This window comes from Lagenorhynchus albirostris, chromosome 7 (assembly GCF_949774975.1).
Source record: "Lagenorhynchus albirostris chromosome 7, mLagAlb1.1, whole genome shotgun sequence".
Lineage (NCBI taxonomy): Eukaryota > Metazoa > Chordata > Mammalia > Artiodactyla > Delphinidae > Lagenorhynchus > Lagenorhynchus albirostris.
In genome coordinates, this window is record NC_083101.1 from 105,622,468 (window position 1) to 105,650,383 (window position 27,916).

At 43.3% G+C, this 27,916-nt stretch overlaps 1 long non-coding RNA gene across 1 annotated transcript; it reads left to right on the forward strand.

The window, feature by feature from the left end:
* The first annotated feature begins 793 nt into the window (after positions 1–793).
* LOC132523042 (uncharacterized) lies at positions 794–26,887 on the forward strand. Its single transcript, XR_009541408.1, has 3 exons — positions 794–923; positions 23,613–23,646; positions 26,800–26,887. It is a non-coding gene; the product is annotated as an uncharacterized LOC132523042 (long non-coding RNA).
* The last annotated feature ends 1,029 nt before the right edge of the window (positions 26,888–27,916 follow it).

The window sequence follows — 27,916 nt, forward strand, 5'->3', positions numbered from 1 at the left end:
CATAATTCTGATTTCCTATCTGGGCTCCATGTGCTGTGTGTGATAAAAGGGGAAAAAGGAGAACCAGATGAGGGAGTAAATAAGGAGCAGAAACCATGATATTAAGATGGGAAGGGGTCTTCCCTGGCAGTCCAGTAGTTAAGACTCCATGCTATCAATGCAGGGGGCGCAGGTTCAATCCCTGGTCAGGGAATTAAGATCCCACGTGCTGTGGGGAAGTGGCCAAAAAAAAAAAAAAAGGTGGGAAGGATTGTGGTTGTTGACAGTCTACTAGAATACCCTATGCATTACCCTCGGGTTCCTAAAATCCACAAAAAAGGTAAACTGTGTTGGATAACCCTCCAAACTACCCCCTTCCACTTTCTCCGGATTAACCAGTTCCAGACTTGTGTTTTCCTTGTTCAAGGTTCGGCTTATCACCTAGTTCTCTATAAGAAAAGTAAGTGGAAACCGGACACCCAAAAGGCACCAGCGTCCAGGATTGGGGGCTGGGATGGGGCTAGCACTGCAAGAGGAAAGCTAAAGGCTGTAGAAGCTCCCGAAGGCTAGGACCTATCGTGGTAGAAATCAGGAGGCAAAGCACTAAATGCCAAAGAAGTAATCAATTCCTGCTAGTCTGGGATAGGGGAGGAGCCCGGAGCACATGAGAGTCCAGCTCCAGCCAAGGGGTGAATAGGTCATTGCAAGTCAGAAACTGGTTTTCCATCCAGGATGTTATCAGTAGACCATAAACCGGATCAAGAATGAGGGTGAGTCAAGGTGTGTTTGTGGCCTGATTTGAAGACAAGGCTTATTTGCATCAGAAGGTGCCTCCTTACAAACCCTTCGGGGTAGGAGCTCGTGTGACTTGGGCCTATACCAGGCAAACTTGGGAACAGGAACGGCCAGCTGACAGCAAGAACCTGAAAACTGTGTGGTTGCAGGTGAGTTGGCATGAAGGCTCTACCCGGTGTGACACAGCAGAGGGGGCCAGGGGGCCACTCAACACTGGCTGCACAGCAGACTCACCTGGGGAGCTTTTTCAATCCCAATGTCCAGCCACACCCTGGAAAAATTAGATTGGAATTTCTGGGGGTTGGGTGTTGGAGTGCTTTAAAAAGCTCCCTGGGCTATTTGAATATGCAGCCAGGACTGAGAACCCCGGATTAAAGGTAGGTTCACAGAATTGTTCCCTATAAGGTTGATTCTGATAGAATCATTTTCTTGTGACCAACTAGTAATTACAAAACAAGCTTTATGAAAATAGTATTGAAAGAAACATTTACACAATAATAGATGTGTTTTGAAAATCGAGGTAAATCAATACCTGCTAAAGCTAAGGGGTTAGAGTTTCATCCAACCAGGAGGATTTTGATCCGAGAGTGATATGACACAAGTGACAACGTAGGAAGAGTAATTGGACAGTGATGTGTAGGGTAGAGATGGTTTAGTTCAGCAGACGTTCAGGGACTAATTATGGTCACTAGCATTTATTGAGGCAAACACTGCAACAGTCTTACTCAATCCTGCCAAGAGTCCCACAAGGGTGGGTAGTTTGGGTGCCATGTTTTATAGATGGAGAATCCAAAGGTGAGAGAGGTTAAGTGACTTGCCCAAAGTCACAGGTTAGTAAAAAGAGAAGTGTCAGAATTTGAATCCAGAACTCCCTGCGCAACCGCCTTGCTGCACCACCTCTCATGTCATGAATGACTGTGCCAGTGTATTTTGGGGGGACATACAATGAATGTCACAGTCCTTACCTTCAAGAGAGGGCAGACGGGTCAAGAAATATCCACCATGCTGAGTGATAAGTGCGTAATGGTGTTCTGAGAACACAAATGGTCTGCCTCAAGGAGTGATGCTGGAAGAAAGCCAACAGTAGACTTGTTCTGAAGGGAGAGGAAAAGAGTGGAAATGGGGAGGCCAGTTAGAAAGCCATTGCAGTCATCAGGTCAGGGAGCTGGGATGTGGCTGTGGGGATGAGAAGGAAGTGTCAACAGGGTGGGACTAGGCTGAGTATCTTAGTCTACTCTGGCTGCTATAAAAAAATACCACAGACCGGTGGCTTATAAACTATGGAAATGTATTTCTCACAGTTCTGGAGGCTGGGAAGTACAAGATCTAGGTGCTGGCAGATTCAGTGTCTGGTAAGGGCCCCCTTCCTGGTTCATAGGCAGTCTTTTGTCCTCACGTGGTAGAAGGGGCAAGGGAGTGCTCTGTGGTCTCTTTCATAAGGGCACTAATCCCATTATTGAGGGCTCCACCCTCATGACCTAAGAACCTTTCAGAGGCCCCACCTCCTAATACTATCACACTGGGGGTTAGGATTTCAACATATGAATTTTGGTGGCGGGGGGACACAAACATTCAGTCTATAGAAATGAGGCAAGGGAGGTCCCTAGGATGCAGAGCTTAAGAAGGCACCCACTCTCAAGGCTGTTCCTGCACTTGTGCTACCTGGAGAGCTGTGCCACCTTAAAGGTTGTGCCACCTCAGTTTGCCTCACCCTAGGCGCCTTGCTTCCTCACCTAGTTCTGGCCCTGAGGGTCTACCTAGAGAGAGCCCTGCTAAAGGAGGACCCATGGATTCAATCACCTGGAAATGAAGAAATCAAAGGTAGTCTGTGGTGTCAAGCTTAGATTATCAGGAGAATAACATAGCAGATAACATGAGATAATGACAGGATATCAAAGTGGAAACATGCAACCAGCACTTAGAATACAAGTGGATCTCATGACTGATCAAGACTAGGGATGCTGACTTGGGGGGTCATGGGAACGGATGCTTCACAAGCAATGGAGGGACTTCCCTGGCGGTCCAGTGGTTAAGACTTTGCCTTCTAATGCAGGGGGTGTGGGTTCGATCCTTGGTTGGGGAGCTAAGATCCCACATGCCTCGTGGCCAAAAAACCAAAACATAAAATAGAAGCAATATTGTAAAAAATTCAATAAAAACTTTAAAAATGGTCCACATTAAAAAAAATTAAAAAAAAAGATATTAGGTCACTTTCTCAATTCTCACTGACTGAAATGTCAGTAAATGTTCCTTGTTTAAAAAAAAAAAAAGCAATGGAATAATTGCTTATTCCATTCTGAGAGCAGAAGGCTGAGGGTCTCCCACAGGTAGGCTAAGGTTTGCCCAAAGGAAAACAGCTTTGCACATGGCTCTTCAAAAGACGGCAATAATGTTCACAATAAAGTTACTCCATAAAACTTGACAGTGAGTGCCAACACAGGGAACACAAAGTGTTTAACACCTTTTATACTGTTACTGAGTGTCTCCTATAATCAATAAAATACTGTTATATAAGCAATTTCCTATAATTGCTACCAAAGTTTACAATTACAGTTGAGTCCTGAGCAACTGGGGTGTTAGGGCCACCAGTACTCAAGCATCAAAAATCCCTGGATAACTTATAGTTGGGCCCCCATATATGTGGTTCCTCTGTATCCGAGGTTACACATCTGCACATTCAACCAACCAGGATCGTGTAGTACTGTAGTATTTACTATTAAAAAAATCCGGGCTTCCCTGGTGGCGCAGTGGTTGAGAGTCCGCCTGCCGATGCAGGGGACACGAGTTCGTGCCCCAGTCCATGAAGATCCCACATGCCGCGAAGCGGCTGGGCCTGTGAGCCATGGCCGCTGGGCCTGCGTGTCCGGAGCCTGTGCTCCGCAACGGGAGAGGCCACAGCAGTGAGAGGCCCGCGTACCGCAAAAAAAAAAAAAAAAAAAAAAAATCCATGGATAAGTGGACCCAGGCAATTCAAACGCATGTTGTTCAAGGGTCAACTGTATAAACAATTTTGTTAGTAGTTCCCCTCTGATCAAACTGAGCCCAGAATATAGAACTAGCTTAAAGATTGTGCAAGTCGTCTGATTTTCTAAGCTACATATTCAGTAAAGGGAAAGCACACATTTACTGAGCACCAGCTATGATCCAGGCAGTATTCCAGGCCCTGACATGTGCACCATCTCATTTAGTTTAATGACAGCCATTAGCACTTTTTCATATCTTTGGGTCAATTATAAATTAAAACTCATTGAGGGGAATTTCCTGGCAGTCCAGTGGGTAGGACTCTGCGCTTTCACTGCCATGGCCCGGGTTCGATCCCTCGTCAGGGAACTAAGATCCTGCAAGCTGCTCTGTGCGGCCATAAAACCCCCAAAACCAACCAACCAACCAAACAAACAAAAAACCCATTGAGGAGAAACCAATCCCTGGGAAGGCGACAGTTAATTTCAAGCCACCTGATCCCTGAATGAGGAACTGAGGTTTTAACACCTTGACTTGGCCTTTTAGGGAATGAAGTTCTGCTCTGCGTTTGAGACGACTTTATACAGCAGCGAGGGGTGGAATGGCACAATCTACACGCAAGTGTGTCTGGGGAGAGGCAGACTCCTGGAGCCAGACGATGTCTTTATCAACGCCAACAGCATACGGATCACCCAGCCACTTGCAGCTCAGTTAAACAACAGTGGGGTGGCAGAATCTTGGACAGACTCCACCAACGGACCCCAGGGTCACCCAGGAGAACTCCTGCCTTCCCACTGTCTCCCTAAATCCTAAGCAGGTACATGATCTTGCGGGTCCCCTTACCGGTAACGGCTGGCCTCAGAGAAGTCAGAAATCTGAGGACAGGAGACTTCACCTTCCTGCCAGGAAGGTGGTCTAGGTCTGATCCAAAGCCACACTGAACATAACACTTTCCCAAAAGCTAATGTTGCTATTGGCTCAGAAGCGCGACTTGCTTACAAGCAATCTGAGGCCTTCATCTTTGCTCGTTCCCGGATGCATACTTGGTGGCGTCTGCCTTGGAAATTGGCTTCCCACTCAGCTGATTGAGTTACATCTCTTGTGGCTGTGCTCTCCTGGGTGATTTTCCTTTAAAAAGGCTTCTGACTGTGGCAAAATACATATAACACAAATTGACTATTTTAACGCTTTTTTAAGGTTACAGTTCAACGGCATTAAGTACCCAAAAAAATTTTTAAGGGGTTTTATATCCTGAGCCTTAAGAATATTTAACCACCTTTGTTTTGCCTAGTACCAAAAATGCTGCTCTTAAGAGCTCAAAGTCATTCCAGAACCAAAGAGTCCTGCCATCAGAAGGAAAATTTTTTGTTTTTTGACATCTATGCTGTCCCAAGAGGGAAATTCCACTTTTTTTTTTGGAATTATATAAAGTATTTATAGAGGAACCATTGATTCTCTACATCTGTTAATAATCTCTCATCTATGAAAACAGCTTTATTTTTAGATTTAATATGTTCATCAATGGCAACAAAAAAAAATGAGCCATAATGTAAACTGTGGATTTGAGTTAATAATAATGTATCGATATTGGTTCATCAATTGTAATAAATGTACCACACCAATGCATGATAAACTCTGTGTGTGTGTGTGTGTGTGTGTGTGTCAGGGGGTAATATGGGAACTCTTTGTACTTTCTGCTCAATTTTTCTGTAAATCTAACACTGCTCTAAAAATAGGCTATTGATTAAAGACATAACTGAATTAATTCCTAAAATAAGTCTTTCCAAATCCTCCTTTCTCTTTTTTTTTTTTGGCCACACACAAAAAAAGATCCCGCAGCTTGTGGGATCTTAGTTCCCAAACCAGGGATTGAACCCGGGCCTTCGGCAGCGAGCGTGCAGAGTTCTAACCACTGGACCACAGCGGAATTCCCTCCAAATCCTCTTTGACATACTCTGTCATCCTTAACAGTTTCCAGCTGTGCCCCACCAGGAATAGTCCGCCTCTGGCCTTCCTATCTTAACTAAGAGGGAAAGAAAATATTCATAAATACTACATTGCTTAATAAAAACCTACTTCCAGCATTAAACTTTCCCTTTCCAAACTGACATTCTCTTTCTCTCCCATTTATTTCTGCTTTAACCTAGTCCATATTTCACCCTCCTCTCTGAGGTCTCATTAACTCATGCTGGGATCAGTCACCATTCTCTCTACGGCACAGGCTTTTCTGTGATGATATTTATTATCCCTCCCCTCTTTGAAGGAAGGAGTAGTGGTTTCCTGTTTATAAAAGTTTTTTTTTCTTTTAATACTTTTTTAAGTTGATATGTTGTATTTTCATTTTTATTCAGTTCAAGAAATTTTCTTTTTCTTTGTTTTGGCCACGTGGCATGCAGGATCTTAGTTCCCCGACAAGGAATCGAACCCATACTCTTCCATGCAGTGGAAGAGTGGAGTCTTAACCCCTGGACCCCCAGGGAAGTCCCTATAGAAGTTCTTTATTTTTTTTTTTGTGCGGTACGCGGGCCTCTCACTGCTGTGGCCTCTCCCGTTGCGGAGCACAGGCTCCGGACGCGCAGGCTCAGCAGCCATGGCTCACGGGGTCAGACGCTCCACGGCATGTGGGATCTTCCCGGACCGGGGCACGAACCCGTGTCCCCTGCATCGGCAGGCGGACTTTCAACCACTGTGCCTCCAGGGAAGCCCCCCTATAGAAGTTCTTAATCCCTTCCTCTCTACATTCTTGACTTTCTGATTCCCCAAATCCTTACAACTGGGTTTTAAGAGACTCCTGTATTGATTTCTCCCACTTTCCACTTTGAAAGCAAGCTATTTCCAACAATCTTCCAAACTAGGTGGGGGGGCCTGGGTTCAAAATGAAATGCACCTAGTCAGAGCCAGTGTAGTTGTGGGCCTGAGACAGTGGACACAGGCAGGCCCTCCTGAAGAGGACTCGGGGAATCCAGGGCCAGCAGGGGGCTCACCACACCTACGGGCAGTTAGGTCAGCCTGGGCCAGTGAGGTCCAGGATGCAGGGGAGGTCCAATGTCAGCTAAACCAGGGTTCAAGGTTTCAAACTGGAGGGGCCTTTCAAGACCAAGGAGAATATCCAGGCAAATGTTTATAACCCTCCTTCCAGCCCTGCCACATCTGAAAGAGAGAGCCCGGTTCCACTGGAAGGGAAGGAGATCTTACTATCAGCAGATCCCAGACAAGCAAGTGGAATCTAGAGAAAAGGCCCAAACGGTTTGGTATTTTTCCATTACATCACCTTTCAGGGGTGTAGAGGCAGCCATTGGTTGGCGTAGAAGGTTTTTCCTGGTTTCAGGTCTCTCCTCTTCAATCTCTGCCTGGATCCTTTCCACCCCCGTCCTCCCCACGGGGTCCCAGCTCCCTCCTGGTACCAAGTGGAACTCCTGAGCTCTGTTCAGGGATCAAAGCAGAATATCTACAAGAGAAATAAACCATTTCCTTGCTATGTTAACCTTTCAGGGCATCATTTGTCATGTTTTTCTTGAGAAAAGATCACATTCCCACCAGGAAGGGAAGAAATAGAGTGAGGACAGAAAACTTTATCTTTTACTTTGTGCACACCTCAACGAGAACATACCTTTGAATCCTGAGTGGAGGAAGGTTAGGTGCTGTCCTGCCCCCTCCCCACTTCCACACACATGAAGAGCAGGACCCTTTAGGTCCTAAAGAACCAGGATGAATTACAGGAAGGGTGGACCTGACCTACATTCTCTAAAACTTTTCTGTATTTGGCTGAGGGGAGAGCTGCCGCTCTTCAGGTATCTTTGGGCTAAACCGGGGCCAGGGGAAAGGTCAGTCCCTGACTCTGATGGGTTAGGTGGGCGGTGGGAAGATCCCAGCTCATCATCATAGCTTGTGTGTTTGTGAGTCAGTCGCCCTCCTGGCCAGTGCACAGGGCAATCTAGCCCACCACTTGGACCAATAACTAGGTCGGTATCGTGCCCACGTGTCTGTAGTATTTGATTTTGGGTTTGTCCCCATTCTCATATCTCACACCACCACTTAAATTATGCAGTTCTCATCTGATTCTTAGCTTTTCTTTTCTTTTTTTTTTGCCTTGCTGCAGCATGCGGGATCTTAGCTCCCCGACCAGGGATCATACCCACACTCCTGGACTTTCCTGGTGGCGCAGCGGTTAAGAATCCGCCTGCTACTGCAGGGGACACGGGTTCCAGCCCTGGTCCGGGAGGATCCCACATGCCACGGAGCAACTAAGCCCGTGCGCCACAACTACTGAGCCCATGTGCCTAGAGCCCATGCTCTGCAACAAGAGAAGCCACTGCAATGAGAAGCCTGAGCACTGCAACGAAGAGTAGCTCGCGCTCGCTGCAACTAGTGAAAGCCTGCGTGCAGCAATGAAGACCCAACGCAGCCAAAAATAAATAAATAAATAAAACCCCCACAGCCCCTGCAGTGGAAGGTCGGAGTCTTAACCACTGGACCACCAGGGAAGTCCCTCATCCTTAAATACTAGTCCATGATTATATTTCTTCTGATTCTTTAAATATATAACATACCTATCATTTACTTCCTTGTAAGGATCTTATCTTTCTGATATTTTCCAATCATTCTTCAAGGGACACTGATTTCTCAAAATTTTATTTCCACCTAGGCAGGAATTTTAAAACAATGCCCTATGTCTAGTTTTCTCTTGTTTTATTGTGACTAAAATAGAATGCTAAGTTGTAAACGAGTTCTTCTTTTATCATTTCTAGTCACTCTATTTTCAGTGGCAATTTTGTAGTTGTTTTAGGCTATGTCACCCTACAGGCTGTTAAAATCAAATGGGGTGATATATATGAAAGCACTTTGAAAAGCATAAAGACACTACTCAAAAAGACTCTCATTGGTGTTGTTATTCCAAATGGCCTTTAAAAAGTTGCGGCTTATGGCACAGGGAGATCAGCTCGGTGTGCTTTGTGATCGCCTGGAGAGGTGGGATAGGGAGGATGGGAGGGAGGGAGACGCAAGAGGGAAGAGATATGGGAACATATGTATATATATAACTGATGCATTTTGTTGTAAAGCAGAAACTAACACACCACTGTAAACCAATTATACTCCAATAAAGATGTTAAAAATAAATAAATTAAAAAAAAAAGTTGCGGCTTTTTTTTTCAGGACCACACCTATGATTGCTCGGAATTATACAAAACCTAACAAAAAACAACTACTAGAAACAACTATCAGTTTTACTGTTTTTCTTTTCACAAATATAAATTTTTTATTGACATCATTCCAGAAACATTTTTCTCTTTTTTAAAAAATTTTTATTGGAATATAGTTGATTTACAATGCTGTGTTAGTTTCTGCTGTACAGCAAAGTGAGTCAGTTATACATATATCCACTCTTTTTTAGATTCTTTTCCCATATAGGTCATTACAGAGTATTGAGAAGAGTTTCCTGGCTATACAGTAGGTCCTTATTAATTATCTATTTTATATATAGTTGTGTATATATGTCCGTCCCAATCTCCCAATGTATCCCTCCCCCACCCCTGTCCCCCCTGGTAACCATAAGTTTGTTTTCTACATCTGTGACTCTATTTCTGTTTTGTAAGTAAGTTCATTTGTACGATTTACTCTTTTTCTAATGATGATTCCTACATTTTTCATAGGATACTTTTTTATGTTTTATTTCTTTTTTCAATCTTTTTCTTTTTAAAGACTTCATTTTTAAAAAAAGAGCAGTTTTAGGTTTATAACAAAATTGAGAGGAAGATACAGAGGTACAAAGATTTCCTATCTACCCTCTGCCCGCACACATGCAAAGCCTCCCCCATTATCAACATCACTCCCTAGAATGGTGCATTTTTACCAAGGATGAACCTACATTAACACATCATAATCAGGACTTCCCTTGTGGCGCAGTGGTTAACAATCTGCCTGCCAAGGCAAGAGACGCAGGTTCAAGCCTTGGTCCAGGAAGATCCTACATGGCGTGGGGCAACTAGGCCTGTGGACCACAACTACCGAGCCTGCAATCTAGAGCCCAGGAGCCACAACTACTGAGACCGTGTGCTACAACTACTGAAGCCTGTCACCTAGAGCCTGTGCTCCGTGACAAGAGAAGCCACCACAATGAGAACCAAAGAGTAGCCCCTGCTCGCCACAACTAGAGAAAGCCTGCGTGCAGCAACGAAGACCCAACACAGCCAAAAATAAATTTAAAAAAATTTTTTTAATAAAAAAAAAACACATCATAATCACCCAAAGTCCATCGTTTACCTTAGGATTTACTTTATTTTTCTTAAATGTTTTATTTATTTATTTATGTCCCCTGCATTGGCAGGCGGATTCTTAACCACTGTGCCACCAGGGAAGTCCCAGGATTTACTTTTGATGTTTTACTTTCTGTGGGTTTGCACAAAAGTATAATGACATGTATCCATCATTATAGTATCATACAGTATTTGTCTTTCTCTGTCCTCTTGCTATCATAAGGGTTCATGGACTTCCTAGAACAATGGTTAAAATCTTTTGAGGGGGCAGAGACCTTTAAATAACTGAACAAAGAACTATGGTTCTTCTCTCCAGAAAAATACACATGCAAAGTAGATTTCGCAGATAATTTCAGGAGATTCATGTCCCCAAAAGCCCATCCATGAGACCCTTGGTGGTTAAAAACTCCTGCCCTCAAAGAGGTCTGTGGCTCAAAATAAGGCTAAAAAACCATAAAAGGGCTTCCCTGGTGGCGCAGTGGTTGAGAGTCCGCCTGCCGATGCGGGGGACACGGGTTCATGCCCCACTCCAGGAAGATCCCACATGCTGCGGAGCGGCTGGGCCCATGAGCCATGGCTGCTGAGCCTGTGCGTCCGGAGCCTGTGCTCTGCAACGGGAGAGGCCACAACAGTGAGAGGCCCGCGTACCGCAAAAAAAATAAACAACAAAAAAACCCGTAACTGCAAGGTATTCCACAATATCTCTCTCATTTACCAAAAGTTGGACTGTCTCTTGGGAATCGTACACTCCTGGATTTGAGTCCTGCTTGCTCCACTGGCTAGCTGTGTGACATGGAGCACGTTCCATAAACTGAACATTGGTCTTCTCATCTGCCAACCGGACATAATAATACCAACCTATTAGGTTAGTATGAATGTTCAATAAGATGTAAGTGCAAAACACCTTGCAAAGTATCTGGCCTGCAGTAAAGGTTCCAAAACTGAACATTCACTCCCTCCTTTCCTTCTTATTACTTATTTCTGCTTTTTATCCCATCTGGTTCTCAGAGATTCTTAGTTGGAAAGGACCTCCAAGGTCATCCACTGAGGACTATCTGCGCATCTCTTTTTAAATGACTGCATAAAGCCCTTCCTTTTCTGTCTTCCTTGCTGTGAGCACTGATGCCTCGAGCAGTTCTCAGACTCTTTCTAGATCTCAATGGAGTGGGCCAAGGAATTGCTCCTCATGGGTGTTGTTCCTATGCTCTTCTTTACCCTCCCAGCTGTGATGTTGACCTGCAATGCACCCTTCATTCCCTCTGATCAAAAGCTTAGTGTTTTTTGACCCTTCTTTGACCCTCGGTCTACACCTACACCTGTCCTCCTGGCTCCAGAAACAGTTCCCTGTGGAGCCCTTCTCTTAGCAGCCACTTGCCTGCCAGTTCTAGATGAATCAGCTCATCTCTACCCTTTAAAAGCCACTCCACCACAACTCCCTTTCTATTCTGAAATGCTTCTTGGAAGTGTCTTCAACATTCCTCAAAAGAAGCAAGCTATTTTCTCTCCAGAACCTCTTATCTCTCATGGCTTTCTGAAGCTGGCCGGGCAGGTAATCTAATCTTGTAGGAGGTGAGCATGAGAGGAAACCTTAAATCCATAATCCTAGCACTTGCATAAATTTCATAAATGTGAATACATTTTTGGAGAAAATGTAGAATGCCATTTGAGAATGCTGAAGGGGGTATGGGTCTTCTTCAAAAGTTATCTTTCTCAGTGGGTCAATGATGAAATCAAAGAGGAAATCAGAAAATACCTCAAGACAAACGACAAACGACAATGAAAACACAACCCTACAAAATCTATGGGACTCAGCAAAAGCAGTTCTAAGAGGGAAATTCATAGTGATACAGGCCTTCCTCAAGAAACAAGAAAAATCCCAAATAAACAACCTAAACTACCACCTAAAAGAATTAGAAAAAGAAGAACAAACAAAACCCAAAGTCAGCAGAAGGAAGGAAACAATAAATATCAGAGAGGAAATAAATAAAATAGAGATCCAAAAACCAATAGAGGAGAAGGATAAATTAGGAGTTTGGGATTAACAGATACACACTACTATATAAAAAATAGATAAACAACAAGGATCTACTGTATAGCACAGGGAACTATATTCAATATCTTATAATAACCTATAATGGAAAATTATATCTGAAAAAGAAATATGTTTCTTTTTCATGTATATATATATATCTGAATCACTTTGCTGTATACCTGAAACTAACACAACATTGCAAATCAACTGTACTTCAACTAAAACAAACAAACAGTAGAAAAGATCAATAAAACCAAGAGCTGTTTTTTTTTAAAGGATAAACAAAATTGACAAACGTCTAGCTAGGCTCACCAAGAAGAAAAGAGAAGACCCAAATAAACAAAATAAGAAGTGAAAAAGGAGAAATAACAAACTATAGCACAGAAATACAAAAAAAATCAGAAGAAAATACTATGAACAGTTATATGCCAACAGACTAGAAAACCTACAAGAAATGGATGAATTTCTAGAAACATACAGCCTGCCGAAATTGAGTCTAGAAAAAACTCGAACAGACCAATGACTAGAAATGAAATAGAATCTGTAAAAAAAAAAAAAAAAAAACCTCCCTGCAAACCAAAGTCCAGGACCAGATGGCTTCACCAGGGAATTCTACCAAACATACAAAGAAGAACTTATACCTATCCTTCGCAAACTCTTCCAAAAGATTGAAGAGGAGGGAACACTTCCAAAGTCATTCTATGAAGCCACCATCATCTTGATACCAAAGCCAGACAAAGACAGTACAAAAAGAGAGAATTACAGGCCAATATCTTTGACGAATATAAATGCAAAAATCCTCAACAAAATATTAGCAAACTGAATCCAACAATACATAAAAAGGATAATACACCATGATCAAGTTGGATTCATTTTAAGGTCACAAGGATGGTTCAACATTCACAAATCAATCAATGTGATACACCACATCAACAAAAGAAAAGACAAAAACCACAGGATTATCTCAACAGATACAGAAAAAAATCTGATAAAATTCAACATCCATTCATAATAAAAACTCTCACCTAAATCTGTATAGAGGGAACATATCTCAACATAATAAAAGCCATTTATGACAAACCCACAGCCAACAAAATACTCAACAGTGAAAAGCTGAAAGCCTTCCCACTAAATTCTAGAACAAGATAAGGATGCCCACTCTCACCACTTCTATTCAGCATAGTGTTGGAAGTCCTAGTCACAGCAATCAGACAAGAAAGAGAAATAAAAGGTATCCAAGCTGGAAGTGAAGAGGTTAAATTGTCATTATATGCAGATACCATGATACTCTATATAGAAAACCCTAAAGACTGCACAGAAAAACTATTAGAACTAATAAATGAATTTAGCAAGGTAGGAGGATACAGGATTGATATACAGATTTCTTTACACTAACAATAAAATATCAGAAAGAGAAAGTAAAAAACAATTCCATTTAAAACTGCATCAAGAAAACATTACCTGGGCTTCCCTGGTGGCGCAGTGGTTGGGAGTCCGCCTGCCGATGCAGAGGACACCGGTTCGCGCCCCGGTCTGGGAGGATCCCACATGCCACGGAGCGGCTGGGCCTGTGGGCCATGGCCGCTGAGCCTGTGCGTCTGGAGCCTGTGCTCTGCAACGGGAGAGGCCACAGCAGTGAGAGGCCCGTGTACTGCAAAAAAAAAAAAAAAGAAAACATTACCTAGGAATAAACCTAACCAAGGAGGTGGCAGACCTATACACGGAGAACTCTAAAACACTGATAAAGGAAATTGAAGATAATTCAAGGAAATGGAAAGATATCCCATGCTCTTGGATTGGAAGAATTAATATTGTTAAAATGGCCATAGTACCCAAAGCAATCTATAGATTTAATGTGATCCCTATCAAATTACCCATGACATTTTCCCACAGAACTAGAACAAATAATCCTAAAATTTATATGGAGCCACAAAAGACCTAGAATTGTCAAAGCAATCTGAAGAAAAAGAACAAAGCAGAACAAAGAACTGGCAGTCCATTGGTTAAGACTGTGCTCCCAATGCAGGGGGCACGGGTTTTGATCCCGGGTCAGGGAACTAAGATCCCACATACCACATGGTGCAGCCAAAAAAAAAAAAAAAGAACAAAGCTAGAGCCATAACCCTCCCAGATTTCAGATGATACTACAAAGCTATAGTAATCAAAACAGTGTACTGGCACAAAACCAGATATATAGGTCAACGGAACAGAATAGAGAGCCCAGAAATAAGCCCACATACCTACGGTCAATTAATCTTCAACAAAGGAGGCAAGAATAAAAAAGGAGAAAAGAGTCTCTTCAGCAAGTGGTGTTGGGAAAGCTAGACAGCCTCATGTAAACCAATGAAATTAGAACACTCAAACCATACACAAAAATAACCTCAACGGTTTAAAGGCCTAAATATAAGACGTGATATCATAAAACTCCTAGAAGAGACCACAGGCAAAAGATTCTTTGACATAAATCGTAGCAATATTTTCTTAGATCAGTCTCACAAGGCAAAGAAAAAAAAAGCAAACGTAAACAAATGGGACCTAATCAAACTTAAAAGCTTTGGCACAGCAAAGGAAACCATCAACAAAATGAAAAGACAACCTACAGAATGGGAGAAAATATTTGCAAACAATGCAACCAACAACGGCTTAATTTCCAAAATATACAAACAGCTTATATAACTCAATATCAAAAAACCAAGCAACCCAATCAAAAAGTGGGCAGAAGACCTAAATAGACATTTCTCCAAAGAAGACATACAGATGGCCAACAGGCACATAAAAAGATGCTCAGCATTGCTAATTATTAGAAAAATACAAATTAAAACCACAATGAGGTATTACCCCACACCGGTCAGAATGGCTATCATCAAAAAGTCTACAAATAGGACTTTTCTGGTGGCGCAGTGGTTAAGAATCTGCCTGCCAATGCAGGGGACACGGGTTCGAGCCCTGGTCCGGGAAGATCCCACATGCTGCAGAACAATTAAGCCCGTGCGCCACAACTACTGAGCCTGCGCTCTAGAGCCCGTGTGCAGCAAGTACTGAGCCCATGTGCCTAGAGCCCGTGCTCTGCCACTAGAGAAGCCACCACAATGAGAAGCCCGTGCACCACAACGAAGAGTAGCCCCCGCTCACTGCAACTAGAGAAAGCCTGTATGCAGCAATGAAGACCCAACACAGCGAAAAATAAATAAATAAAAGTCTACAAATAATAAATGCTGGAGAGGGTGTGGAGAAAAGGGAACCCTCCTACACTGTTGGTGGGAATGTAAATTGGTGCAGCCACTATGGAGAACAGTATGGAGGTCCCTCAAAAAACTAAAAACAGGATTGCCATATGATGCAGCAATCCCACTCTTGAGCCTATCCTATAACCAGAAAAGATGAAAACGCTAATTCAAAAAGATTCATGCACCCCAATGTTCATTGCAGCTCTATTTACAATAGCCAGGACATGGAAGCAACCTAAGTGTCCATCGACAGATGAATGGATAAAGAAGATGTGGTACGTATATACACTGGAATATTACTCAGCCATAAAAAAGAATGAAATAATGCCATTTGCAGCAACACAGATGGACCTAGAGATTATCATACTAAGTGAAGGAAGTCAGAGAAAGACAAATATTATATGATCTCACTTACATGTGGAATCTAAAAAATAATACAAATGAACTTATTTACAAAACAGAAACAGACTCACAGGCATAGAGAACAGACATGTGGTTACCAAGGGGGGAAGGCACGGTAGAGGAATAAATTAGGAGTTTGGGATTAACAGATACACACTACTATTTATAAAATAAATAAGCAACAAAGATTTACTGTATAGCACAGGAAACAATATTCAATATCCTTTAATAACCTACAATGCAAAAATAATCTGAAAAAATATATGTATAACTGAATGACTTTACTGTACACCTGAAACTAAGACAATATTGTAAATCAACTATACTTCCATAAAAAAAAGTTATCTTTCTCTTTGAGTGAAAATTCAGTGAGGCCTTGACCAGAGAGATACAAGTCCATTCACCTCATGCTCTTAGTTTTTTGTTTTGCTTTTTTAATTTATTTTTTATTTTTTGGCCACACCTGGATACTTAGTTCCCCAACCAGGGATCAAACCTGTGCCCTCTGCAGTGGAAGCACAGAGTCCTAGCCACCGGACCACCAGGGAATTCCCTCACCTCCTGTCTTAGGACCACAATGTGCCTCATTGGACTCACAGTGGGCTGTTGGCATGAGTCAAATAAAGCCCCAGCTCCCTTATTTACCTTACACACCTGTGATACGGGCTGCTCCTTCAAAGCCCAGCCCTCATATATAGAAAATAACAAAGTCTCTCTCATTCATTCATTCAAACAACCATCATATACTGAATGTGCCTACTACGTGTCAGGCACTACAGTAAGTTTCCTACATATGACTGAGTTCCATTCCGAGAGTGCGTTCATAAGTTCAATTTGTTCCTAAGTCCAACAATGTTAGCCTAGGTACCCAACTAACACAATCGGCTATATCTTACTGTACTGTAATAGATTTATAATGCTTTTCACACAAATAATACATAAAAAACAAACACGAAAAATAAAGAAAACATTTTTAATCTTACAGTACAGTACCTTGAAAAGTACAGTAGTACCGGCTACATCACCGCTGATTTTACTCTTGCTTCTGGACATCCTGGATTTGAATAAAGATACTGTACTATTGTACTCTGTACAGTACTATACAGTAAAGTACACAAAAGCACAACCACTTGTAGAGGATGCGTGCACATGACAGTACATGCCAGTCATGGGAACCAACTTACATGATTGGATGTGCGAATGCACATTCGCATCTTTGTTTTTTTAAAAAACATTTTACTTATTTATTTGTCTGCATCTAGTCTTAGTTGCGGTATGCGGGCTTCTCTAGTTGCAGTGCATGGGCTTCTCTCTAGTTGTGGCGCGTGGACTCCAGACGCTCAGGCTCTCTAGCTGTGATGCGCGGGCTCTAGAGCTCGCGGGCTCAGTAGTTGAGGCATGCAGGCTTAGTTGCTGTGCTGCATGTGGGATCTTAGTTCCCTGACCAGGGATCGAACCTGAGTCCCCTGCCTTGGGAGGCGGATTCTTAACCACTGGACCACCAGGGAAGTCCCTCGTTCGCATCTTTGAAAGTTTGCAACTTGAAGGTTCGTATGTAGGGGCCATCGCAGAGAACATATGGTCACCAACAAATCAACACACAATGCAATTCTGGTATGAAGGAAAATAAAGCAAGGCTCTAGGATGGAGGCTGAGGGGGATGAGCTATGTCAGAGGAGGTGGTAAAGAGCAGCCACTCTGAGGAGGGGATCTGGGAGTGCAGATGTGAAAGAAGCGAGGGCTCGAGCCAGGTGCAAATCTGAGCTGTTAGGGTACCAGGCAGAAAAGAGAGCAAAGGCAAAGGCTCCAGAGGGAATGTTCTTGGGAAGCTCAGGGAACAATAAAGAGGCCATGGAAGTAGGAGTGTTGAGTGAGGTCACTTCTGCCGTGAAGGGCGTCTGCCGTTGCGTGTGGAAGAGAGGCTACAGGTGGAGCTGGGAGCCCTTTTATGAGCCCACGTGGGAAGAAGCCCAGGACAGTGACAGGGGCCATGGTAAGAGGTAGTCACCTTTAGGATCTATTTTGAAAGTAGAGCTACTAGGCCTTAACGATGAATTAGATCTGGGATGAAAGAGAGGCTTCAAGGGGGACTCTTGGCTTAAAAACAATTTTTTTTTATTGTGGTAAAATAAACAACAAAATTTACCATTTAAACCGTTTTAAAATGTGTAGTTGAGTGCAATTAAGTCCTTTCACATTGTTGTGCAACCATCATCACCATCCATCTCCAGAACTTTCTTATCTTCCCAAACTGAGACTCTGTCCCCATTCATCAACTTCCCATTCCCCACCCCCAGCCCCTGGCACCCACCATTCTACCCTCTGTCTCTGTGAATTTGACTATGATGGGTACCTCATGTAAGTGGAATTCTACAGCATTTGTCCTTCTGGCTTGCTTCACTTAGCATAATGTCGTCCCGCTTCATCGAATTTGTAGTTCTTCTGGGTTTTGGTTTAGCAACTTAGAGATACCATTTGCTGAGAATTGGAACTCGAAGCGAACAGCTTTTCTACTCAGTGGGCGGTGAGCGCCCCCTTGAGGTCAGAGGCTGACAGTTCATCCTTATATTTCCAAGGGCCAAGTATCAACACATAGCAAGTGCTCTGTAAAATGATCGTTGAATGAAATGTACTTGTTCATTATATTTTGGCTTTTTAAATGGGAGTAGACAGGACTTCCCTGGTGCAGTGGTTAAGAATCCACCTGACAATGCAGGGGACAAGGGTTCCAGCCCTGATCCGAGAAGATCCCACATGCCGCAGAGCAAATAAGCCCGTGCGCCACAACTACTGAGCCTGCGCTCTAGAGCTCGCGAGTCACAACTACTGAGTCCGCGTGCCACAACTACTGAAACCCGCACGACTAGAGCCTGTGCTCCACAACAAAGAGAAGCCACCGCAATGAGAAGCCTGTGCGCCGCAATGAAGAGTAGCCCATTCTCGCCGCAACTAGAAAAAGCCTGTGCACAGCAACGAAGACCCAACGCAGCCCAAAAAAAAAAAAAAAAGCAGGGTCTTTACAAAATAAATAAATAAATGGGGTAGACAAAGATGATCCTGAATGTGTGGATGTAGGAAGAAAAGTAGATAAAATTATGAACTTTCGACAAGGATTGAGAAGAATTTCTTCTCCTTAAAATGCAAGGTCATGGAGAGTCGTGAACAAGTATAGAGTATTTAATACATTCACCTGCAGTGACCGTCTCAAAATACAGCACAGAGAGGCACTTCAAGCAAAGCTCCTGGCAACTTGAACTGTAAACTTTCTACAGGATTTTCTTCTAGAAGCAGTTCCATTCCTATTGCAAGAAGACTTCCATATCTGTGAAGTTACCCTGTGAAAAGGTAGGATGCCATGGAGAGCATGGTGAAACTTGTTGAAATATTTGCTACTTCTTGTAGGGAGATTCCAAGGATTAAAAATTGAAAGCATGGGGCTTCCCTGGTGGCGCAGTGGTTGAGAGTCCGCCTGCCGATGCAGGGGACACGGGTTCGTGCCCCGGTCCGGGAGGATCCCACATGCCGCGGAGCGGCTGGGCCCGTGAGCCATGGCCGCTGAGCCTGCGCGTCCGGAGCCTGTGCTCCGCAACAGGAGAGGCCACAACAGTGAGAGGCCCGCGTACCGCAAAACAAAACAAAACAAAAAAATTGAAAGCACACATGACGATTTTCTTCTGAAAACGTTGCCAATCCTGATACGATTAAAACGATCCAGAATACTCTGTTCTCTCATTGACAGGGATGAAAAGAGGGAACCACGGCAAGCAGCACGTTCAAGCACACTGAATGAGTGTTTTTCTTTTCTCATCCTGTGTAACTGATGAGACAGTATTTCTGATGCTGCTGTTACGTCTAACGTGTTAATGAGAAATTTGAAGTTACTGGCGATCTTCATCTTTGCCATCTTCAGCTCCAGCTACAGATGCTGACACTTTTAATTGCTCAAGGGTTGTTTTGGAAAAAATTGGGTTAAGAAAAAGTTTAGTGAATTCCTATGAACAGCATTTGTATTCATGGATCTCTCTGCCCTTTCCTGCCATTAATTTTTTATGGTCTTTTCTGGCTATTTTCTTTCCTCTTTTGGGTTAAAAAGAAACAAACAAAAAAACTCTTTCTAAGGTGGTATAGAACAATGTGTATGATAATATTTTTATACAAATACAAAAATTAGTACACGTAAATAAACTGGCATGCATGAGTGCTATTTTCTAGAAAGACACCAGAGGTGCTTGGCAGAGAAAAAAATTTGCTTTTTATTTTATCTCGTAGGTTTTTTCCTTTCTTTTTTTCTTTCTTTCTTTTTTTTTTTTTTACTATATGCATATATTTTATTTTTGGTCAACATTTTTGGGTGATGGGATTCTGAGTCTTTTAAAATGCTTTTCTGTATTCAAAGGTTTATTTACACACATACACACACACCCGCGGCTGGGGCAGTTCCCGGCCTCCCTGTTCTCTCTGTCTCTGTCTTTCCTCACCTGTGACTCATCTGTCCCTCCTCTTGCCTGCAGGCGTCACAATAGTCTTTTTTTTTTTTTTTGCGGTACGCGGGCCTCTCACTGCTGTGGCCTCTCCCGTTGCGGAGCACAGGCTCCGGACGCGCAGGCTCAGCGGCCATGGCTCACGGGCCCAGCCGCTCTGCGGCATGTGGGATCTTCCCGGACCGGGGCACGAACCCGCGTCCCCTGCATCGGCAGGCGGACTCTCAACCACTGCGCCACCAGGGAAGCCCCCTTTTTTTTTTGGTTGTTGTCCATACTTGTTGTAGAACTGTGAAACGTGAAGTGAAAATGTGCCAGAAATGACTCAGCAAATTGTTCTCTTGCTGCTGCTAAATTTTATACATATTCTCACCAGTCCACACCCCAGACAGGCCAGAGAAGTCATGATAATGAAGAGGGATTATCAGATGAAGCCGCTGGCCCCTGCCTTGCAGGCTCTCCCAGTCCTTTGAGAGAGATGGGTAAGGTCCCTCAGAAGATGAATTACCATATGGCCCAGCAATTCCACTTCTGGGTCTGTACCCAAAAGAAGAGAAAGCAGGGACCCAGACAGATAGTTATACACCCATGTTTGTAGTAGCATTATTCACAACAACCAAAAGCAACCCATGTGTCCACTGACAGATGAAAGGATAAACAAAATGTGGTCTATATGTTCAATGGAATATTATTCAGCCTTAGAAAGGAAGGAAATTCTGACACAGGCTACAATATGGATGAAACTTGAGGACATTATGTTAAATAAAATAAGCCAGACACACACATGAAAAGATGCTCAACGTCGCTAATTATTAGAGAAATGCAAATCAAAACTATACTGAGGTATCACCTCACACTGGTCAGAATGGCCAACATCAGAAAGTCTACAAATAACAAGTGCTGGAGAGGGTGTGGAGAAAAGGGAACCCTCCTATACTGTTGGTGGGAATGTAAATTTGTGCAGCTACTATGGAAAACACATATGGAGGTTCCTTAAAAAACTAAAAATAGAGCTACCATATGATCCTGCAATTCCACTCCTGGGCATATATCTGGAGAAAAACATAATTTGAAAAGATACAAGCACCCCAGTGTTCACAGCAGCACTATTTACAATAGCCAAGACATGGAAGCAACCTAAGTGTCCATCAACAGATGAATGGATAAAGAAGAAGTGGGGGGGCTTCCCTGGTGGCACAGTGGTTGAGAGTCCGCCTGTGGAGGCAGGGGACACGGGTTCGTGTCCCGGTCCGGGAAAATCCCACATGCCGCAGAGCGGCTGGGCCCGTGAGCCATGGCCGCTGAGCCTGTGCGTCCGGAGCCTGTGCTCCACAACAGGAGAGGCCACAGCAGTGAGAGGCCCGCGTATCACAAAAAAAAAAAAAAGAAGTGGTACATATCTACAATGGAATATTAGTAACAAAAAGGAATGAATTAATGCCATTTGTAGCAACATGGATGGACTTGGAGATTATCATACTAAGTGAAATAACCCAGACAAAGACAAATACCATATGATTTTGCTTACACGTGGAATCTGGAAAAAATGACCATATGATTTTGCTTACACATGGAATCTAAAAAAAATGATACAAATGAACTTATTTACAAAACAGAAATAGACTCACAGACATAGAAAACAAATTTATGCTTACCAAAGCGGGGGAAGGATAAATTAGGAGTTTGGGATTAAAATATACACACTAGTATATATTTAAAATAGATAACTAACAAGGACCTACTCTATAGCACAGGGAAATATACTCAATATCTTGTAATAACCTACAAGGGAAAATAATCTGAAAAAGAAAAAAAAATATATAAATGAATCACTTTGCTGTACATCTGAAACTAACACAACATTGTCAATCAACTATATGTCAATAATTTTTTTAAAAAAATACATGATAAATTATATTGATTTAAAAATGTTAAACCATCCTTGAATTCCTAGAATAAAATCCATTTAGCTATGAAGAAAAAAGAAAAATCCAGACACAAAAGGACTAATACTGTATGATTCCACTCATAGTAGTGAAATTCATAGAGATGGAAAGTAGAATAGGGGTTGGCAGGGATGGGGGGGCAGTGGAGAGAGGGGAGTGGGAGCTGTTATTTAATGGGGACAGAGTCTCAGTTGGGAAAGATGAAAAAGTTCTGGAGATGGATGGTGGCGATGGTTGTAGTTTGGTTAGTGAATACGTTGTTCAATAAAGTTCTTGGTGAAAATGAGAAATGTGACTTTTATTTTTACTTAAAACCGAATGAACTTTTGGGCCAACCCCATACGACCGTGTGCATGTACTTAGTGTCCCTGAACTGCACACTTAAAAATGGTTGAAAGAATAAATTTTATGTTATGTATATATTTGACCATGGTTTTAAAAGAGAGGAGAGAGAGAGAGAAGTTACAAACAAGATCAGTGTGTTTGTTTGGAACAAGCACAAGACACTTTAGCCAGTGAGGGGGAGAAGCACTTAATTCTGCCCGAAGCTGCTGAGGCTTCTCAAAAACAGTTAATTCTTCACCACGTGGGGAATTGTTTCCTCAATCTACCTTCTTCTCATCCCATCAGTTTTATAGGGCCATGCACTTTGGAAAGTTCCCCGTGTGTGATCCTTCCTGAATTCAAGGGATCACCAGGCAGCTATAAAGGGCTCTGGTGCCTGAGTCTCATTCCCAGAGATTCAGATGTATTGGTTTGGAGTGCGGCCTGGCATTAGGGAGTTTTGACACCCCTCTGGTACCGGTGATGTGCAGCTAGAGTTGAGAAGCACAGGTTCAGGCCAGGATTCCGCAAAGACCTCCTGCCTGCAGACAGTCTCCCTGCCTCTCCCTCCCTTGCTTCCCATCTGCCTGGTCTCTGCAGCCTGAGGCATTATCCTGAAATGATTGGGCCCATGAGTTTCCCAGAAGTCGGCCACCTGTGGCAAGTGGAACAAATCTGGCCCGTGGCCAAAGTCTGCCTACTGCATGCTTTTTAAGTCATAGGAAAATATACATAAAATTGACCATTTAAATGCACATTTTACTGGCATTAAGTACCTTCACATTGTTCTGTAACTGTCACCACCATCCATCTCCAGAACTTTTCACCTTCTCAGACTGAAACTCTGTCCCCATTAAACACTAACTCCCCATTCCTCCCAGCCCCTGGCAACCATAGCTCTACTTTCTGTCTCTATGACTCTGACTACTCTAGGACTTCATATAAGTGAATCCTACAGTATTTGTCCTTTTGTAACTGGCTTATTTCACTTAACATAATGTCCTCAATATTCATCCATGCTGTAACTTGTGTCAGAATTTCCTTTTTTAAGACTGAATAATATTCCACTGTATGTACAGATCACATTTCGTTTATCTGTTAATCAGTGGATGGACTGGGTTGTTCCTGCCTTTTGGCTATTGTGAAAAATGGTAAAAAGTTTCTCTGGGTATGCAAATATCTGTTTGATTTCCTGCTTCACTTTTTTTCAGTATACACCCTGATGAGGAATTACTGGATCATAAGGTAACTCTATTTTTTTTTTGGCTGTGCTGCACAGCTTGTGGGATTCCCTGATCGGGAATTGAATGTGGGCCACATCAGTGAAAGCCCAGAATCCTAACCACTAGGTCACCAGGGACCGCCTTGGCAACTCTATTGTTAATTTTTTTTTTGAGGAATTGTTATACTGTTTTCCACAGCTATTGAACCATTTTTTAAAAGTATTCATTTATTATTTATTTTGGCTGCACCTGGTCTTAGTTGCGACACATGGGATCTTCGTTGTGCTGGATCTTTTTTTTTTTTTTAGTTAGTTATCTATTTTTTTTGGTGTTGCCTGTGCTTTTGGTGAAACTGCTAGGAGAGCATTGCCAAAATCCAATATCACGAAGCTTTCGTCCTAAGAGGTTTATAATTTTAGCTCTTCCATTTAGGTCTTTGATCCATTTTGAGTTAATTTGTGTCTGTGGTATGACGTAAGGGTCCAGCCTCTTTCTTTCTTTTTTTTTTTTTTTTTTTTTTGCGGTACGTGGGCCTCTCACTGCCGTGGCCTCTCCCGTTGCGGAGCACAGGCTCCGGACGCGCAGGCTCACTGGCCATGGCTCACGGGCCCAGCCGCTCTGCGGCATGTGGGATCCTCCTGGACCGGGGCATGAACCCGTGTCCCCTGCATTGGCAGGCGGACTCTCAACCACTGCACCACCAGGGAAGCCCCAGCCTCTTTCTTTTGCTTGTGGAAATCCATTTTTTCCAACACCATTTGTTGAAAAACTCCTTTCCACGTTGAATGGTCTTGGCACCCTTGCCGAAAATCATTTGACCATATATGGGAGGGTTTGTTTCTGGGCCATTGCATGTTTCTGCAAATAAACTTTTACTGAATACAGCCATGTGCTTTCATTTAATACCCCAGGATTGGCAGAGCCTAAACTATTTACTACCTGGCCCTTTACAGAAAAGGTTTGCCGGCCCTCACGCACTGGAGTATAAGACCTGCAGAGTTAGAAGCACGTGGGAGTTTGCTCTCCCAGGCCTGCATTTTAACACAATCCCCAGGTAATTTGTTTGCAAATTAAAGTTTGAGAAACTTCATTCTTAGAGGATGCTCTTGCGCAAGGTAAAATCGGACTCCGAAGCTTGGGACTCCTCTCCTCCGAGGCTCCTTCTGGCTTCTGTCTTTGGGTCCAGCCATTTCCTCATAATTTCCCACCTTTTAGCCAAGCCCACCTGCTCTTGAGTTCCCTGTGGTTTAAATTCTCTTCCCTTTCCTATCACTTGGACACTTGGTTAAATGCCCCCTCCTCCAGAAAGCCTTCCCTGAAATCTTTGGGCTGAATTAAGTGTTCTCTCCTCTCTCACCCTTAAAGGGCCTTGATCTACTTCCATATATAACACATTGTTCTTGTGGTTTGTAACTTCCTGTCTCTCCTGCAGCCCTGGGAGAGCCTGCGAGGCAGGGGCCAGTGGCTTCATTTGTGAATTCCTCTACAGCTAGCCAGAGCCTGGCACACAGTAGGTGCCCAAGGTATGAATTGTCTTATTGATCAAACTGAACAATCTTGGGACTTCCCTGGTGGCACAGTGGTTAAGAATCTGCCTGCCAATGCAGGCGACACAGGTTCGATCCCTGGTCCAGGAAGAACCCACATGCTGCGGAGCAACTACGTCCGTGAGCCACAACTACTGAGCCCATGTGCCACAACTACTGAAGCCTGCGTGCCTAGAGCCTGTGCTCTGCAACAAGAAAAGCCACCACAATGAGAAGCCCACACACCGCAATGAAGAGTAGCCCCCACTCGCTGCAACTAGAGAAAGCCCGTGTGCAGCAGTGAAGACCCAACACAGCCAAAAATAAATAAATAAATAAATAAACTAAAAAAACAAAACAAAACAAATTGAACAATCTTTGTCAAAGCCTGGGCCCACTGGTTCACAGGATGGAGCAGTCCTGATTGGTTCAGAGAAAACATATTTTTTTTTTAAAGTTTGGTTGGTTTAAAGCTTTCTCTGACTTCATTTTTGCTTAAGAATTTAATTGCTGTGACCTATCTAATTACAACAATAAACAATACAGGGTTTATTGAAGGAATAAATGTGCAATATGAGGTGCTTTATCTGTGTTTAATTCACTTAACCCTCACAACTCTCTGATGGGCATTTTAGTATCCCTAATGTACAGATGAGGAAACTGAGGCACAGAGAGGTTAAGTAACTTGTTCAAGTTTGCATGAGCGAGTGACAGAGCTGACCCTCGAACCAGGCAGCCTGGGCCCAGAGGCAGCGTTCCTTCAGCTACTATGTTATTCCACCTTAGAGTCTCAAGAACTCGTAGTAAACATTCCAACCATGAGCATTTTTCCCTGTGGAGGCCCCTCCCGGGTCCTCACAAAGGGTCCCCCTTCCAGGGAAGGGCCCATCGGCCCCATCTTCTTCGCAGAAGTTTGTGGGAGAAGCTGCACAGGCAAAGTGGAAAGAACATTCTCTGCGGGGAAGACGTGTCCAAACCACAGAGCCATCACCAGTCAGGATAGTCAACCTCAGCTTTCCTCAGCCTGAAATGGGGTTGTCATGGCTTCTTCCTGGGGCTATTGTGGTGAGGGTTGAATAAGGCACGGCTCAGAGCAGTCGTGAAGGAGCCGGATGTGTTCAGAGGATGGTGGCCTTGATGGGGTGGGGAGGGCATTTGGCTGAATGGGGGCCGTTCATTTATTTGGCTCCAGGTTTGAGATTTTATATTTACTGCAGATTCAACTGTCAAATTGGGTGTAGCCAGTTGTTGCTGCCTATTTTGTATCTGATAAACTTCTCTGATTTGTGGTATTGAAAACAGGGTCAGGGCTGGTTGAAAGACAGAGCTTTTTTTTTTTTTTTTGACATTTTAAAAAAATATTCTTTTCCATTATGGTTTATCACAGGATATTGAATATAGTTCCCTGTTGAAAGACAGACCTTTTAACCCACCTCTGGAAACCTCCCTCCATCTCTCGCGTACACACACTCAGACCTCATCTCTCTCCTTCCACAAGGAATGAGACCTTGGCCATGTCTTACTGATGACCCCATGGAACAGAGAGAACCGAGCCCGGGCGGGAAACACTTCACCTCCTAGCTGACTGATCCTGCTAGAAATAGGAAATGAGCTTCTGTAAAATGTGTTTCCCTCTCTGTCTCCTCTAGATAAAATCAAACTGCATCTCAGATGAAACCGACGGTGAAGAGTCTGGCTGTAACGTTATCATTCTTCCCATTATTATTTTTTTTTCTCTTGTCAGTTTTCGTAATTAAAACGAATCTGAAGGTCGTTTTGTCTCACCAGTTGAGAGCAACGCTCAAGGACCCACCTGAAGAGGAGACTGCAGCGGAGAAGCTGACGGTAAGGCAACAGCGCCACCTGGCGACCAATATTTTTACTGGCACCCCAGTAGTGGATCTCTGTAACGCCATGCGAGAATACACACAATATTCCTTTTCAAATCCTCTGAATTTCATCGACTGTTAAAATCTTAACTTGAGAATTAAATACCGATCACATGTCTAATGAATATATAGTACACTGACCATTTCTACATATACCTTGAGTCATAGACTCTGGAAAATGAATGCTCTTTATTCATCAGGGGCTTCTTAACACGTTTTGGGTTTTATTATTTATTTAAATTGATTTATTTATTTATTTTTGGCCGCCTTGTGTCTTCTTTGCTGCGCGTGGGCTTTCTCTAGTTGCAGCGAGCGGGGACTACTCTTCGTTGTGGTGCACAGGCTTCTCATTGCAGTGGCTTCTCTTGTTGCAGAGCACGGGCTCTAGCCGCGCGGGCTTCAGTAGTTGTGGCTCGCGGGCTCTAGAGCGCAGGCTCAGTAGCTGTGGCATACGGGCCTACTTGCCCCGCGCATGTGGGATCTTCCCAGACCAGGACTCGAACCCGTGTCCCCTTCATTGATAGGTGGATTCTTAACCATTGCGCCACCAGGGAAGCCCCACGTTTTGGTTTTTAATGCATTATCATCGACTCATTTATACTGTGTGCCAAGCTCTGTAGTGGCATTGGAAGAAAATAAATGACATATAGTATAGAGTCCCTGACCTCAAGCATATTACAGTCTGGTCAAGATGATTATATTCATCTTGTCTTGAATTGGGCTGTTGTCTCTTCCCTCTAAGCTTATGCCACCAAAATGTAGGTAGATACAAATTCAACTGAGGCAAAATACCACCACTTCACCTCCAAAACGTTTGTCATTGGCCAAGAACATGTGATTAGATGATTACCTGAGCTAGAAGATTTCTTTAACACAT